We start from the raw sequence: 16,844 nt of genomic DNA, 5'->3' as shown, positions 1-16,844 counted from the left end.
ATGATTCATGACATTTGAGAAATCAATTTGAAATGTTAATCTGTGATTCATCACTCTAGAATGTGTAATATCATTTAGTTTTCTTAAATATAAATGTGTGTTGCATTAAACTGTTTTGTTGATAATTTTAGAAATAAAATCTGTCAACGCAGAGAAATATCTTGTCATTCCTGTTTAACTGTTTAGTCTGAAATTGACACAAGTTAATAGACACCAGATTATAGGTGGCCCTGCATATCCTTAATCATTGAATAATAATCAGTTAAGGGAAATTGTGGTAACAAGTAATGATAGGATCTTTCTCGGCACCTAAGCGTAAATGAGACTGATATATATATATATAACGAGAAGTTACCTGACATAAATACTAACCTGCGTAGTTATTTAATGTCTGACTAACAATACTAATGAGAGACTCACCTTCGTCTTACTAACCGGTATTGTAGTCAATGTGTTTATAACCTTTTTTGTTTAACGATTTGTGTGTTATCATATGCGATCCCATGGTCTTTGATTTGGTCACGGAAGTGATTTGTCTTTGATTTGTTGATCTAGAGTTGAATTTTAATTAGTTTTTCCCTTTTGTATAATAATGAGTTCTACAAGATTCCAGGATTCGTTATAAGGTGATACTATAAATTCACTTCTTTAATTGAAATTTATAAGTGTACCTTACGCTACATATACAGTATATATATATATATACACATACATACACCGATCAGCCATAACATTATGACCACTGACAGGTGAAGTGAATAACACTGATAATCTCGTTATCATGGCACCTGTCCGTGGGTAGGATATATTAGGTAGCAAGTGAACATTTTGTCCTCAAAGTTGATGTGTTAGAAGCAGGAAAAACGGGCAAGTGTGAGGATCTGAGTGACTTTGACAAGGGCCAAATTGTGATGGCTAGATGACTGGGTCAGAGCATCTCCAAAACTGCAGCTCTTGTGGGGTGTTCCCGGTCTGCAGTGGTCAGTACCTATCAAAAGTGCTCCAAGGAAGGAAAAGCGGTGAACCGTCGACAGGGTCATGGGCGGCCAAGGCTCATTGATGCACATGGGGAACGAAAGCTGGCCCGTGTGGTCCAATCCAACAGACGAGCTACTGCAGCTCAGATTGCTGAAAAAGTGAATGCTGGTTCTGATAGAAAGGTGTCAGAACACACAGTGCATCGCAGTTTGTTGCATATGGGGCTGCGTAGCTGCAGATCAGTCATGGTGCCCATGCTGACCCCTGTCCACTGCCGAAAGCGCCTACAATGGGCATGTGAGCATCAGAACTGGACCACAGAGCAATGGAAGAAGGTGGCCTGGTCTGATGAATCATGACTTCAAGGTGTTGACTTGGCCTCCAAATTTCCCAGATCTCAATCCAATCGAGCATCTGTGGGATGTGCTGGACAAACATGTTCGATCCATGGAGGCCCCACCTCGCAATTTACAGGACTTAAAGGATCTGCTGCTAACGTCTTGGTGCCAGATACCACAGCACACCTTCAGAGGTCTAGTGGAGTCCATGCCTCGACGGGTCAGGGCTGTTTTGGTGACAAAAGGGGGACCTACACAATATTAGGCAGATGGTCATAATGTTATGGCTGATTGGTGTGTATACATATATATATATATATATATATATATATATATATACACACACATACACAAATGCACACATACACACATGCATAAATAGTGGCCTCCAAACTTATTTATAGCCTTGACATATTGTAACAAAAAGGTGATATATATAAGAATACAAATGTACAATACTTTATTTTCTTATATACCAATATGTAAAATGAATACCAATAACGCCACACAGAGCAACATCATATGTTTTACACAGTCTAATAAAAATATGTAATTCATGATAACAAACAGAAGTATCATAATGAGTCCTGTGCATAAAGACTAACACCAAGCACAGATTCTAATCTGATAAAAAAAAAAGGAAAAACAATTAATTAATGCCTTTGTAAATTGTTGGTAGGCTCCTCCCAAGTACATTATATATGAAACAGGATATGCGCTTTCAGATTACTGCTTCAAACAATTACAATGGCCACACAAAAAGAATATAGCAAACTCCTTAGACAAGAGCTAAATAAACGCCCAGTGTTTTCAAACGTTATTTGTTCCTTTATCCTTTTTGGATTCGAAAAGTTTTTGGAAATTGACTTTAGCTGTCCTTGTAACCCTACATGGAACGCTATGTATACGTGTTTTTTCTTCGTGATGCCGGCGCTGATGGCACCTGTCCTCTTTGCATTTACATTGGACTGTAAGGTCTGTTGTAAACAGTGTGGCTGGATTCAATTTAAATCCTTCATAACTGTAATAGTCCCTGGTTTGGTTTGGTTGCTCATAACTTTCCTTGATGGCAAATACTTTGTCTGTGCAAACTCAAAAGGGACTGGCATATATCAGACCTCCTCTCAAAACCAGCCAGTGTTACAGGACCTTTGCAAAATATCAGAAGATGAACTTAAAGATGAAAATGTTTTGCAACAGTTAAGACTGTGGAAAGCAAAATCACAGGTGAGTAAGGTAATACAGCCAATCTATATCTATATGTGTGTGTGTGTGTGTGTGTGTGTGTGTGTGTTATAACTTTAAAATGGTAATGGAGATTTAGTTTCAAAGTGTTTATTACCTTTTCTCATAAATCTAGGGGATAGAGACACTACAGGCTAACACTAATGGTTCTCTTCACTACTGATCTGGATGCATTTTTAAATAGAGCTTTAATGATAATATTTTTAATGTTATAATATTTAACATCCATTACTTGTACATTGACTCATATATGCCTTTAACCTGACTGACTACATATGCCAAGCTTTCACCAGCTTATAAACTAAATCATGTCGGAGAAGTGTTGTTGTTTTTTCCTTCATGGGGTTTTGATTTGCCCCTTAAAAAAGTATCCACATTCCTGTGTGTGTTCTGGAAAATAAAAGGGAACATAATTGCCATTGGTTGACACCAACATCCCAGCAGGCTGAAAGTAATGTATGGAAGACTGTTAAGAAAATGAAGAGATATATATTTGATCTCATCCTTTTATAAACCTGTTGATGAGCTCTCAGTCAGATTCCAACTATCATTTCCCATATTTCTAGAAGGACAAGAAGGTATTACTATGTGCTTTTCACAGGTAGGGGAGACAAGATTTCAGCCAAGACAAGATTTCATTTTAAATAGTAGACAAAAACATCTTCTGTAAAGTCAGTAAACAGGGAAGTGGTTAAAGGAAGCATTACGATCTACAGATTATGTGGGTTTCCATTCTGTGAAGTTCATTACCAAGCCCATTTGTGCATCTGTCATTTGCTAGTGTAACAGGGACCTTGTTGTGTATTTATTTAATGGATACTTGAATTATCTTATTTAGGCTAAGTATGTATGTATGTATGTATCTGTATATTTAGGCTAAGCATATATTGATATGTTGTAAAAATCATTTATTTATGAATACATGTGGATGCTACTGTATAAATAAATATAAATAAGTTGAGACAAATACTGTTGGGAGGCAGGTTTTATGATGTTACCACCTTCTGTGGCCATCCTGGCAGGTGTGTATGCAATACTCAGGTCTGCCTCCACCCCATCCCCGCAAAAAACCCTAATCATGATAGTTATGTTTGTCAGCTTTAGCACACAGTGACTAAAGGTAAAGCTAAAGACTTACTGTCTTTCTGCAATCACTCTATTTTATAGTTAACTAGTTGTATACTGTTTTCCTTTCATTATGTCTTATAATAATGATGTCGCCTAACACTAAACCTGACCTTGTTTCATTTTCATTTCAGGGTATTGGAATGTTGATCGTAACCGTACTTTTGATTGTCCTGTCTATAATACTAATATGGAAGTGCTGTAGATGTAAGAAAGGAAAAGACAGCGAGCAAGAGCAAGAGGAAGAGCATGAGAGTGCAATTTAAGACAGGACCATACTAACAGCAATGCAAAATATTCCACAAACATCATAGTCTCAGATTTCGACATCAGAAGAGATGCACAAACTCTATTAAAAAAAACTTGCATACTTTCTCATTATATTATAATATGGATATTAAAACCCTTTTTGCTTACATTATATTGTAAATGCTTAATTGATAAACTGTCATAACAGCATTGCAATTTCACACTGTGTGAATAATGCTGAAGATATTAACAAATGAGCAACACCAACAGAGGGAGAAGCTGGAGAAACTGATCATATGCTTAAAGTCATGGAATTGTGTTAATTTCTAATTGTTCCCAAATCCAACAATAAAAAAAGATAAAAAAATAAAAAATACATGAGTGCTCACTTGTGGTCTATGGCTCAATAACAACATTTCAAACTGCACCTTTAAAACAGCTGAATACAACAGTTTTTGTGCTGGGTGGCAAAAAGTTTGGTAAACTTGTCCATGTCCAAGTGCCTTCTAGTAAAGCCCTGCACGGGCCTCAAATCTAGGCCCAGCCCGGCCCTGGCCCGACAGCTGATCACAATCTCGGCCCGAGTCCGCCTGGAGCCCGTGTTTTTTTTTTTTTCACATTACACAGCCTATACTACTGTTGCAGCCATTAAAATAGTTCAGTTTTGTTTTTAATGGCAAAGTAGTTCTAATTATTTATGTTCCTTTATTAAGTTAATTTAGAAAAATGTTGGGAGCATTTTTTCTTTGTTAAAGTTTTTGTTTTTTAAAGTGACGACCAAGCGGACAGCGGCCAACAGTGAGTTGATCACGTTTGATCAATTTAGCCTCTCAAATCAATACTTGACTTGCCTACAATAAAATCCATAGATTTAAAACAGTTCAAGCATATCACACAATGTCAGTTTAAATGTTTATTATCACCACCACAGTAAAAAGGCATTTTTGACGAGCTGACCAGGCTGCTCTGCTGCTCGCAATGGCGTGCGGAAAAACGAATGAACACGCAGGTTATCTGACCTCAAAAATCAAGGCGTCACCACAGAACATGGCCATTCTTATTTCCAATACTTTCCAACAGACTAATGAAAATAAAGTCCAATCAAACTTAAAACAAGACAGCCTCCTAGTCTTAACATGGCTACAGCCAGAAGAACAGTCTTTTACAGAGCATCGTGGAGAACAAGCACAGCATCCACAGTGGAGGTTTCAGTCCAGTCCTGTTTCTTGTGTCCTCTTCCAGCTGCGCTGAAGACTCTGCTGCTGCCGCTGGCGGGGTCACTAAACACTGTGCGAGCTGGTCTGCACAGGCGCAGTAGCAGCTCTCTGTGGGAAACCTGTGTGCGTGTGTGTGTGTGAGCAGACTGTCATGCGTGTCAGTGTGATAGGTTATAAAACGTCTTTATATGTTTGTTTTACCATCATCAACATCTCATAGTTTATTTTAATTAATTAATGTCTAAAATATAAAAAGGAGCAGGAGCCTAAAACAGGCCCAAAGCCCCCCGGCCCGAGGGGCGTCAATAAGTCGGGGCCTGTCGGGCTCGGGCTGAAATGCAGGCCTCTACCTTCTAGCCTCAATGCTGAGAACACTCAGGTTGCTCAATCTGTTTGGTGTTCGTGTGTCTCTCACAACGCATTTTCAAAAGCACTTTCAAAGTCAGTATGAATGGAGAGCAATAGGGAAAAAGCAGGCAAAGTAGCCTCAATAGTCTTTCTGGCTCTGTGCTCACACGCGAGAGATCACATGTAGACAAGCAGAAGCGAAAACACAACTATACGAATATGCTAAGCTAACCCAGCCTTTTATTTGTTTATAGTTTGACAAAAAATTAAATGTGTTTTCCCCTTATTCCTTCATTATTAGGACGTTAATGTGCTACATGGAATTAAAATGCTAGATTAATTTCTCATTCATAATCACATAAAATAATTATACATAAAGCATTTTAAAATTGAACACTATTTAGTATTTACCCTTCTGTGAAATTGTCCACAGGTTGAAAAAGTGGGGTATAGACAGGGTTTTACACCGATTCGCTATTTCAGACACTTTTTCTGTATTGAATAAAATACAAATTAAAGTTTACATCACAGCGCATACAGTTTATTATGAATATGTTTTTTTGAGTGTATAATTTTTCATACATTTTGGGGGTTATTTTTACTTTTATTGTTGATAGATCCAGTCGGATATAGAATTTGGTGTAATGCAAAACCCTTGATGAATTTAGGCGAGCATTAATTATGAATGCGGCTTGTTTTGTAGTGATGGGAATTACGGATCTTTTCAGAGAACCGGTTCTTTTAACTCAGTTCAGTACGAAGATCCGGTTCTTTTGACTCTTTGATTCGTTCAGTACTTCGGGTTGGCTGAATTCACATTAGCTCCATAAATGCAGCAACACCAAGTAACAGTGTGCTGTATTTACAAAGTAAAGGTTTTAAAACTGTTTGACGCAGCTACCTGATTATGGTCGCATGTCTTACTGCTTTTTCACCTTCGCCACACGTTTACTTTAGCGGTAAACCAACCCTTCAAGAACTGACTCAGGTGAGTGTATGCGTCAGCCTATCAAAGGTGTAACAAGTGGTTTTTTGTTTTTTTTTCATTTCACCAAAGTTTCTGGTAAGGTGGTTGTTCTTTCAATTGCAATCTGAGGTCATTAATTTGAAGTGTGACTTTAAAATGGAGCACATGTAGAAATTACCCAGTAATCCCTCAGTTGCCTTTTGTTAATACTGAGGGTAAGTCACGCTTCACACTGTCTGTTATTTTATTTTTTTAAATTTAAAATGCAATTCTACACGATAAAAACAGTTGTGACTCTCTTTGTAATATGTATTGATGATGTATTGTTAATTCATTTCTAATTTGACCGTGTTGAAATTAGTTGAATAAGAATGTATTTTCCCGCTAACTTGTAAAGTACTATTGATTGTGTGTAGATGAGTAACGTTTCAGTGACAAATTATTATTATTTTATATAGGGAGAGAACTTGTGAAACCGTCTGCATGTGCCAGTTTTCATTTTATTTTCAAGATATAAACAGAAGTATCATAATGAGTATGAGGGCGCTCTCACTGTTTTTTTTAAAGGTCACTTTGAGTTGCTCTCTATTGTGAACGCTTCCAGTAAGAAAATCTCCTCAGAAAAGAAGAAATTATACAAGAATTAATTATAATTTTGCATTAATCCCATTTAATTAAGGGTTAATTATATAGTGTACCTTATTATTGTTTTGAAGAAGACCTGATTTGTCATTTTTATAATTTTCTTCGAGAGCTCCGTTGAGTTTCATTTTTCTTTTAAGCTTGGTCAACATTCAAAAACTGTTGGGGCTGATGGCGGCCTCCTTGAATATTCTCCCCCTGAGACTCTTGCACATCCAGCGAGAGACAAACACCACCCTGTGACAGTGACCTTAACATGCTGGCAGGTGCTGTCCTGGTGGAAAAATCAAGACAATCTGCGCCTCAGCTCCTCCGTCGGCTACCCGAACAGAAGGGAATTCATCACCACAGACGCCTCCAACATGGGATGGGGCGCTGTCTGTAATGGGATGGGAGTCAAAGGGATGTGGAGCGGTCTCTGGTTGTCCACCCACATCAACTTACAGGAGCTGCAAGCAGTGCTGGCAGACAGACATGTCCTAGTTCGTACAGACAACACTTTGGTGGTGGCTTACATCAACCACCAGGGGGGCCTGTGCTCCCCCAGACTACAGCATGTGACATGCAGACTTCTCCTGTGGGCGCAGGACAATCTCCGGTCAATACAAGCAATTCACCTGCCCGGTGTGTTCAATACAGCGGCAGACATTCTCTCCCGGGGAGGTCCAGACAGCTCGGAGTGGAGACTGAATACTCAAGTGGTGGAACAGATCTGGGAAAGGCTGGGACGAGCTCGAGTCGACCTCTTTGCCTTGTGGGCAACGACACACTGCCCTCTGTGGTTCTCCCTGGAAACAGGAGGTGGTCCCCTGGGCGTGGACGCCTTTGCACACCCATGGCCACAAGAACAGCTGTACACTGTCCCACTACTTCCACTTCTTCCACTGACACTGGAGAGCATTCACCAAGACAGAGCCCAAGTCCTCTTGATCGCCCCCCAATGGCCGAGACAGTTAGTGGTTCGCGATGCTAGTGCAGATGCTCAGTGCAGATCCATGGCAGCTCCTGCTTCGACAGGACTTGCTGAGTCAAGCAGAGGGACTACTGTGGTACCCCAATCCAGTGCAGATGCAGTTGTGGGTTTGGCCGCTGAAAGGCACATCCTAATGTCTTTGGGATTGCCTGACAATGTCGTAGCAATTCTACAATTAGCCAGGGCCCAATATACTTACGAATGGTCAGCCTTCTAGAACTGGTGCCTGGTCAGACAAGTGAACCCGGTGTCATGCCCCATGTCAATAACCCTGTGCTTCCTGCAACAGGTGCTAGAAGAGGGGAAATCGGCTGCTATTTCAGCATGTCATGATAAGATTGATAATGTCTCCCCATGATAGAACCTGTCTGATTTTCTCGGGAAACAATGACAGGGTTACTCTGAGGATGAACCTGGCCTTCCTGCCTAAGGTCGTGTCAGCGTTCCATGTAAACCAACCAATTGTCCTGGAGTCTTTCCATCCGCCGCCACATACATCGGATGAGGACCACAGACTACATACACTCTGCCCTGTCCGGGCCTTGAAGTGCTATATGCAGAGGACTACGCACAGATGCAAATCTGATCAGCTGTTTGACTACTACGGTTCTACCACCAGAGGGAGGACTGTTTCCAAACAATGACTGGCACACTGGGTGGTGGATGCGATCCGGCTCACCTATGAGACTGCTTGAAGAACCCAGTCTGGATGCATAGATGGTAAATATATTTATTTAACATGCCAGGCCTGGAAGGGCCCCGACATGGAAGCACTCTACCTCAGCAGAGACTTACTGAACAGCAGAAGTGGACAGCCTTTTATACATTGCAGGGCATGTGGGTCTGTGGCCAGGGTCTGTCACTGGGGGTTTGCCAGAGTGTTATCTTGAGGTCAGATTTCTGACCCTTGTAATGTTCATGGTAGTCTTCCTTGGAAGAGGTGTGGGATCCAGCATTGTGAAGTAGTGGTTAGGGCTCTGAACTCTTAACTGGTAAGTTGTGGGTTCAAATCTCGCGTGGGGCAGTGCTGTTGTACCCTTGAGCAAGGTACTTCACTTAGATTGCTCCAGTAAAATGCCCAGCTGTATAAATGGGTACAAATGTAAGTCGCCCTGGATAAGAGTGTCTGCTAAATGACAAATAATGTAATCCAAGGAACAGATGTCTTCCTTTGATATACTAGGAAAGGTCTGATCCCATGGTTGTCATTTAACAACTGTCAATCGCTCATTAACAAAAACAGTTCCTGCCTATCTGGAAAAACGATTAAGTCCACAAACAGACTTTTAACAAACAGCTGTGGGCCCTCTCTCTCTCTGCAGTTTGATCCTTTCTATTATTGACAGGAATGTCTAGAGGGTATGCCCTGAACAACTTGCAAAATGGTTGTTGCTACCATAATACATTTACTTTGCTTGGTCTGCATATTATTATTAATATAAAACATAATACAGTTTATATAAAACATTAATAACGTCTCTTCAGCGCTAAAGTTCCTATGCCTAAACACATCTCAGCACACTCTACCAGGGGACAGGCCAGGTTGTTGGCTCTCTTTCATGGTGCCACACTCAAAGAATTGTGTAATGCTGCGACCTGCTCCTGTCAACAGACCTTCTCGAGGTTCAATTTATGCTGTTCTGCAATGAGATGTTTCAAATAAACCGTAATACCTTCTGTTAAGATTGGAGAGAACACAATATTCACAATTTGTATTAACAGCAGAAGCAGTTGCCAGTATTTGTCACTTCTATCTACAAGATCACCAAAAATGAGAAGAACATTATGAAGTAAACACCATGACTGAATAGCATTTATACCTAAATCATCACTGCTGTCATCTAATTTAACTCCCGATGGACGATTTCTTCTTTCCAAGTATCTATAATTGTAACTCTGAATTCTGTCATGCAGTTTTTGAGCTGAAATAAATTCAATTTGAGATATCTCAAATTAGACAGGAAGTCAATTTGAGATATCTCGAATTGCATTTGAGATATCTCGAATTGCATTTGAGATATCGCAAATTCAATTTGAGATATTTTCAAATAGAGTTCATTTGAGATATCGCAAATTCAATTTAAGACATATTGAATTGTATTTTGAGATATCTCTAAATGACAATTTGGCTTGCCATACACCCAATGCTTGCAATTGCGCAACAACAGTAGCACACATATCCACTGTCTTCGAAATAGAAACAGACAATTCCACGTTTGTGTCCAAGATTGCAATTCAGTCTTTTTCAAAGTCATCTCTTGTACTACTGTATACTTCTATCATCTGACTGGTACTCATTTTCTCACTGTTCTCAACTTACTTTTCTTCTTTTCTGAGGCTGCCCAAAAACGTCCTCTTGCTCACGATGATACTCACTGTGAATGAAAGCTGACTGTAATAAAACTGCTTGCACTTTAATCAAACAAACACTAATAATGCTATCTATCATAAGCAAGCATAGCTATACAGAATACTATATGAATATGCAATAAATGAAAGCTACTGCTGTCTACATCAATTACATAAGCAGCGCAACATAAATGATTGACACTTTACTCAGACTTCACGTGGGCTTTCTGACAAATATAACGTAATAAAGACAATGGCGTTAGTTGCATACGCCCGTGAGCACCATTGTTGGTCGCTGGTGAATGTGTGGCTAATTAACTTTCCAGGTAACTTAGCTATGACAGCTAACGTTAGTGATGGTTGATTGATTAGCACTCGCAAATTGGCCTGTTTTCGGAAGCAGAAGTACTAGGGTGGCCATCTTAAGGACTGTCCCAATCCCTTAGGGAGCGAGTGAAGGAGCCTAATCGAGCTGTTTGTCCTTCAGTGCTCCCTTCGGTGGAGTGAACAAAACAGTGCACTCATACGGAAGTGTTTTAACGCTGAAGTCCTAGAAATCTGTGTGTTAAAGGCAGAGACAAGTCAATTGGGAAAATATGGCAGCGGCAGTGCATATAATAAATGTAATGTAATGCTAGCTATAACAGTAGATATTGTTAAATTATGTCAAGGAAATTATAATACATAGATAATATAAAATTATTACATAATCATGATTTAAATATATGATTAGAATGTTCAGCCAAAAAACGTTTCGGCACCAATTAATTCATTACTGAAGCAGTAGCCTATAAAACTTGGAAATAACTTGTTCGTTAATATCACCTCCTAATTATTATTATTATTATTATTTTAATTAAACACAGAGACAGATGACTTGAAAAGACTGCTTAGGTACTTTTTCGGTCTAAGGTAAAGGTGCTGAATGCTGACGCTGAAGTGTGTCCCATTGATCACATTTAGCTTCACCCTACAGCCAACCTCCTCACTCTAGTGCACACTCTTTGTTTGTGGGACGCAGCCTAGTTTTTCACTTTTTAATACATTTGAAAGTAATGAAATAGAGAGACAGTACAGTATTTGACATTGATGGTTCCTACCCACAGCAGTTGAGCAATGGCTCCTGCTGGGGTACGGCAACACCACTTGGACAAACCACACGCAGAACTGCAGTACACCGTAATACTAGAACCGGCAGTAATAATAATGGCAATTTGTTAAGTTTAGTTATGATTATGATTACATTTGCTAATGATAATTTCGGATGGCGGTGCGTGGTAGCATAGCACATTTTAATTGTATTTATATTTTTTATATTGATATATTGGGGAATCAGAGACTATATCTACTCTGTGCTGCCTGCCTCATTGGACTCACTGCAGTTTGCTTACCGCAACAACCACTCCACTGATGCTTTTACATTACACATTGCCCTTTCACACCTGGGAAAAAAGAACACATATGTGAGAATGCTGGTTGTAGATTACAGCTCAGTATTCAACACCATTGTGCCCTCCAAGCTTGATGTGAAACTCTGGGCTCTGGGCTTAAGCAGCTTGCTGTGCAGCTGGATCCTGGACTTCCTGACAAACAGAAGCCAGGTGGTTAGAATGGGCAGCAACACCTCCTCACCAGTGACCTTAAACACTGGAGCCCTCAGGGCCGTGTTCTCAGCCCACTCCTGTATTCCTTGTACACACACGATTGTGTTGCAACACATAGTTCCAATGCCATCATTACATTTGCTGATGATATGACAGTGGTAGGTCTGATCACTGGTAAGGATGAAATCGCCTATAGAGAGGAGGTGCACATTCTGACACGCTGGTGTAAGGAACATAACCTCTCCCTCAATGTCAGTAAAACCAAGGAGGTTGTGGTGGACTTCAGGAGAAAATACAGAGAACACAGACCCATCACCATCAATGGAGCACCAGTAGGATCAGTAGTTTCAAGTTCCTTGGTTCCACAAGGCCATTGTGAAGAAAGCACACCACCATCTCTTCTTCTTGAGACGGCTGAGGAAGTTTGGAATGAACCGCTACATCCTCATATGGTTTTATACCAGCACCGTAGAGAGCATCCTGACCAGCTGCATCATTCCTGGGCAACAGCACCACCCTCAATTGAAAAGCCCTGGAAAGGGTGGTGTGAACTGCCAGACACATCATCGTAGGGGAGCTTCCCTCCCTCCAGGACATCTATACCAGGCGTTGTGTGAAAAAAGCTTGGAGGATCATCAGAGACTCCAGCCACCCAGGCCATGGGCTGCTCTCACTGCTACCATCGTGTAGGCGGTATCGCAGCATCAGGACACGTACCAGCCGACAATATGATAGTTTCTTCCCCCAAACAATTAGACTCTCATTGCTCACGATATATATCTGCATCGTATTTTTTCAGCCTCAGACTACACTTACATTTTTTACTTTTGTAATAACATATTAGCAACTGACTATCAATCGACAGTTGAATGTCAACATGACACTTTATATTTATTTCTATTGATTATATGGTGGGGGGGGTGGTACAGTGTATTTTTATTGTATACAGTCTCCTTAATTTGTGAATACTGTATATTGTAAATTAGTTGTATATTGTATAATGTGTTGTGTAACAGATGTGTAATAGTGTAATCCAGATATTTAGGGAAACTGTCATTCTGCTATGTTGCTTGGAACTGCACCCAAGATTTTCACCCACTGTTGCACTTGTGTATATGATTGAGTGACAATAAAGGAATCGTATTGTATTGTATCGTATTTGGAACGTACTAAGGACATTCGGCACTCAGACCAACTGTTTGTGTCTTATGGAGCGTGGACACAGGACCAGGCGCTTTCAAAGCAGCTCCTCTCTCATTGGATTGTCGCCACTATTACCATGGCCTACGAGTCCACTGGGACCCTGGTGCCTGGACACCTGGTGGTCCACTGGACTTGAGGCATTGCCACATTGTGGTCCCTTTTGGCATTTGTGAAAGACATTTGTGCGGCTGCAGCTTCGCCGCTCACATCTGTACGGTTCTACAGGTTGGACATGATGGGCTCGGTCCCTTCTATTGGGAACTCAGTGTTTGCTTCAGTTGAGCCCCAGTAGCCTACGGGCTCTGGCTCCTGATTTAACTTCCCAGTCTGCCACTGTTAGCATATCCTGGATGGAGCTATACTGAACTGTGTTTTCCCTTCCTACCAGACTATGCCTTGTTGACAGCCCTGCCAATGTGTTCCCAGGATCTGTCATGCGGCCTCCAGGTATGTTGCCTTTCGAGGCCGCCCTGTACATAGTTTGTTTATTATTGCATTGTGCTGCTGTGGTGCGTGCGTCTTGCCTATATCCCACTTTGTGTATATATGTGTAAAAGAGGGCTGCAACAACTAATCGATGAAATCAATTACGTCGATTATTATAAATCGCTGGCAATGAATTTCATCGTCGATTAGTTGGGTCTACCGGGGCGCAGCTACCAAAAAAAAAAACTGTAAAGACGGAGCCGGCTGCAGCTACACCCGTGGAAATACTGTTTTATTGTATGTAGTATTTTACATTACATATATAAAAACAATTCAATTTTTAATACTTATGATTAAAAACTTTTAAAATCAATTCTTAAAATCACTTAAAAGTTTTAAAATTTATGTGATTTAACAAAATCAAAAACAAAAAAAACTTAACTTTAAATAAACATGTGCACAAAACAACAAAACAAACGTGATTAAAGCAAAACTGCTCACCAACATAAAGTCAAATACATTGCAAATAACTGAAAATGCATTGGACAAAATAAAGAAACAATTAAAAAGGAAAAAATAAAAAACAAACAAAAAAGGTCCAATGGCCGTGACAGTCTTGTAAAGTGTGGGAGCACTTCACACTGAACACAGCACAGAAGACAGTTTGCTGCAACATGTGCAGAGCTGAACCCACACAGGGCGGGAGCGCAATGACGCAGGAGCACCTGAAGAGAAACCACACGGAGCTGTGATGACGGGGGAGGAAGAGGTCAGCTGGTCCGGCATTTATAGTCTGACATCTGAAAAGATGTCCGTCAACGACATGACACTTTGGATCCGTTAAAACAGCACTAAGTACACAGCCTTTCCGTTTCTTGAACTGGTATGTGTCAAACAAGCTACAGCTGTTTCTCTACCTCCTCAACTACATTATTATTAATGTTCATATTATACATTTTATTTATAACACAATCTTATTATACCCACGAGCAAGAGTCAAAACAAACACAGTAAAAAGTAAGCAAGAAGTTTTGTTTTGAGTTTGCAATGGGGCTGCTGAAGAAATAATTAGCATTTTTACGAAATATATTAAAAATATCGCACATAAACTACACCTCACCATAAAGACACAAAAGCAGAGTGCATGTTTCAACATTAAACTATTTATTTAAAATTCTATTTTACTATTAAAATATTTATTTGCTCTGTTGTATAGTTATATTCGTGGTTAAACACGCAGATGATGAGCTTTTCCACCAGTCCACATCTTCCTCTCGTATTTCATTGTCCGAGGTCATTTATAATGCACATGAAATCAGATCCAATTGAGCTCGTTTCACAGTCAGTGTGCGAGGTGGGAAAGGGAAGATGAACACACTCGTGTTTCTCTCTTTTCACTGAAGTTGTGATCGTATGCATCATCCAGTGTGCATGTAAATTGAAATATTGTTCTACTATGCATACTCATATTGTCTCATTTCAGGAAAAAAAAAATCTACCTCCACAGTTCGGTATTGGACTGCCGTGGAAGCTATTTGATGTAGAAAAGCCTGTAAACACTGAATTTAATGTTTACTTTATTTTTCATTATTTATCAAAAGAGTTTAGCACCTTTCAAAGTGAAGAGTAAAAGAACTTTGTGTTTTTAGATCAATGTAAATATACCTGTTAATATATTCACTATATACAATAAAGCCCTTTATTTTGTGCACATATGTTTTCTATTGGTTTTATAACTGCCATCTCAATTTGTTTTAAAGAGAGCATTACACAAGATGAGGAAAAACTCATAACTTTAATAAAATACTTATTATAATTATTTGTATCCGATTAATCGATTATCAAAATAGTCGTTTGTTGCAGCCCTAGTGTAAACAGCAGGACTGTGGCTCTGTCCTAGTTGCTAGTAGACTGGAGCGTCACTGCAGCTGTTCCCAGCTGATGGCACTCGAGCTGTTCTGCTGTGTATATAGTTAATTTGTTAACACGGTAGAGCTGTCATTGCCCTGCGTTTGCTGTGCTAATTAGCAGGTGTCAACTGCTCTTGTGTTCTGTGTGTGGCGCAAGAGCTGGCTCCTACACCCCGCGGTGTATATAATTTGTTTGTACGACATTGTGGAGCTGGTGTGGCCTCACTCCTAGACCCCGTTCACATTTATTAGGCCAGCCCTGGGCCACCTCAAATTTAGGCCGGCTTTTTTCAGACACCCCGTTCACACTTGCGCTTTTAGGAGGCCTAAGTGCGTTCACATATGCGGGCGAAAAGCCGGCCTAAACGAAATGCATGCCAGGAAGTAAACAAATCTGCTCAAACATACCAGTGACGCAGGACATTACATCTGCTTACAGGTGTATGCGCTGTATTTATAATCATAACTTATTAATATTGATTGGCTATTGTTCGGTTCTATATTTTATTTGAAAGTAATCTTACCCTTTGCAGTAATAATAATGTAAATAATGTAAAATGGGGAATCTAATTAATATATTTCCAATTTCAAATGTCTATCTTCGGTTCTGCAAGTTTAAAAGTGCTGTTATACAATTCACCCTAAAGCGAAGCACCTTTATTAGGACATCTGCATTAAATCACAAGAAATCGTATGCATTAGTATGCAATCGTCTGCATCAAAAGCAGCCTCTGTGATGCGTCTATAGTTATATCCTCAGACAGCAGCGCTGTGCACTTCCTGCTCTGTACTGTTCAGTTGAGCTTGTTGCTCTGGTGCTGTGCAGAGGCAGCGTGAATGTCCCTCACGACTAGCCAGCTGTGTGTTATTCAGTGGGTCTGTGGCCCTGCTAATGCAGGATCAGGGGTTCACTGCCACGTTAATGCGTGGAGGGCGCAAGTTTCTTGATTTTCCCACACCATATATTGTGCAAGTAGACATACAGCCTCACTCCTAGCTGCACTAGTAGAGCAGCCGGCCTTACTATTGTAAGCGGAGGGCATAAAGCCCCATTCAACACTGAAATGCTGGCAAATTGTTACAACGTTTTTTTGCTTTTTTCCCATTCCCCCCCCATTTGCACTGGGCTTGAATGCCAGATAATTGCCAACAAGGATGCATTCACACAGAAACCAGAGATTGCCGGCAACAGCAGATATGCATCAATGGATGTAACATTTTTCATGCTTCCATTGTTTACACTAAGATGTCGTGCGAGATGGAAGAAGTG

General features: G+C 40.2%; 1 long non-coding RNA gene across 1 annotated transcript; it reads left to right on the top strand.

Moving 5' to 3' along the window:
- Positions 1–1,631: 1,631 nt before the first annotated feature.
- Positions 1,632–4,104, top strand: LOC136748342 (uncharacterized). Its single transcript, XR_010816577.1, has 2 exons — positions 1,632–2,543; positions 3,821–4,104. It is a non-coding gene; the product is annotated as an uncharacterized LOC136748342 (long non-coding RNA).
- Positions 4,105–16,844: the final 12,740 nt, after the last annotated feature.

This window comes from Amia ocellicauda, chromosome 4 (assembly GCF_036373705.1).
Source record: "Amia ocellicauda isolate fAmiCal2 chromosome 4, fAmiCal2.hap1, whole genome shotgun sequence".
Taxonomy (NCBI): Eukaryota; Metazoa; Chordata; class Actinopteri; order Amiiformes; family Amiidae; genus Amia; species Amia ocellicauda.
This window is presented reverse-complemented; position numbering and strand designations above follow the sequence as displayed.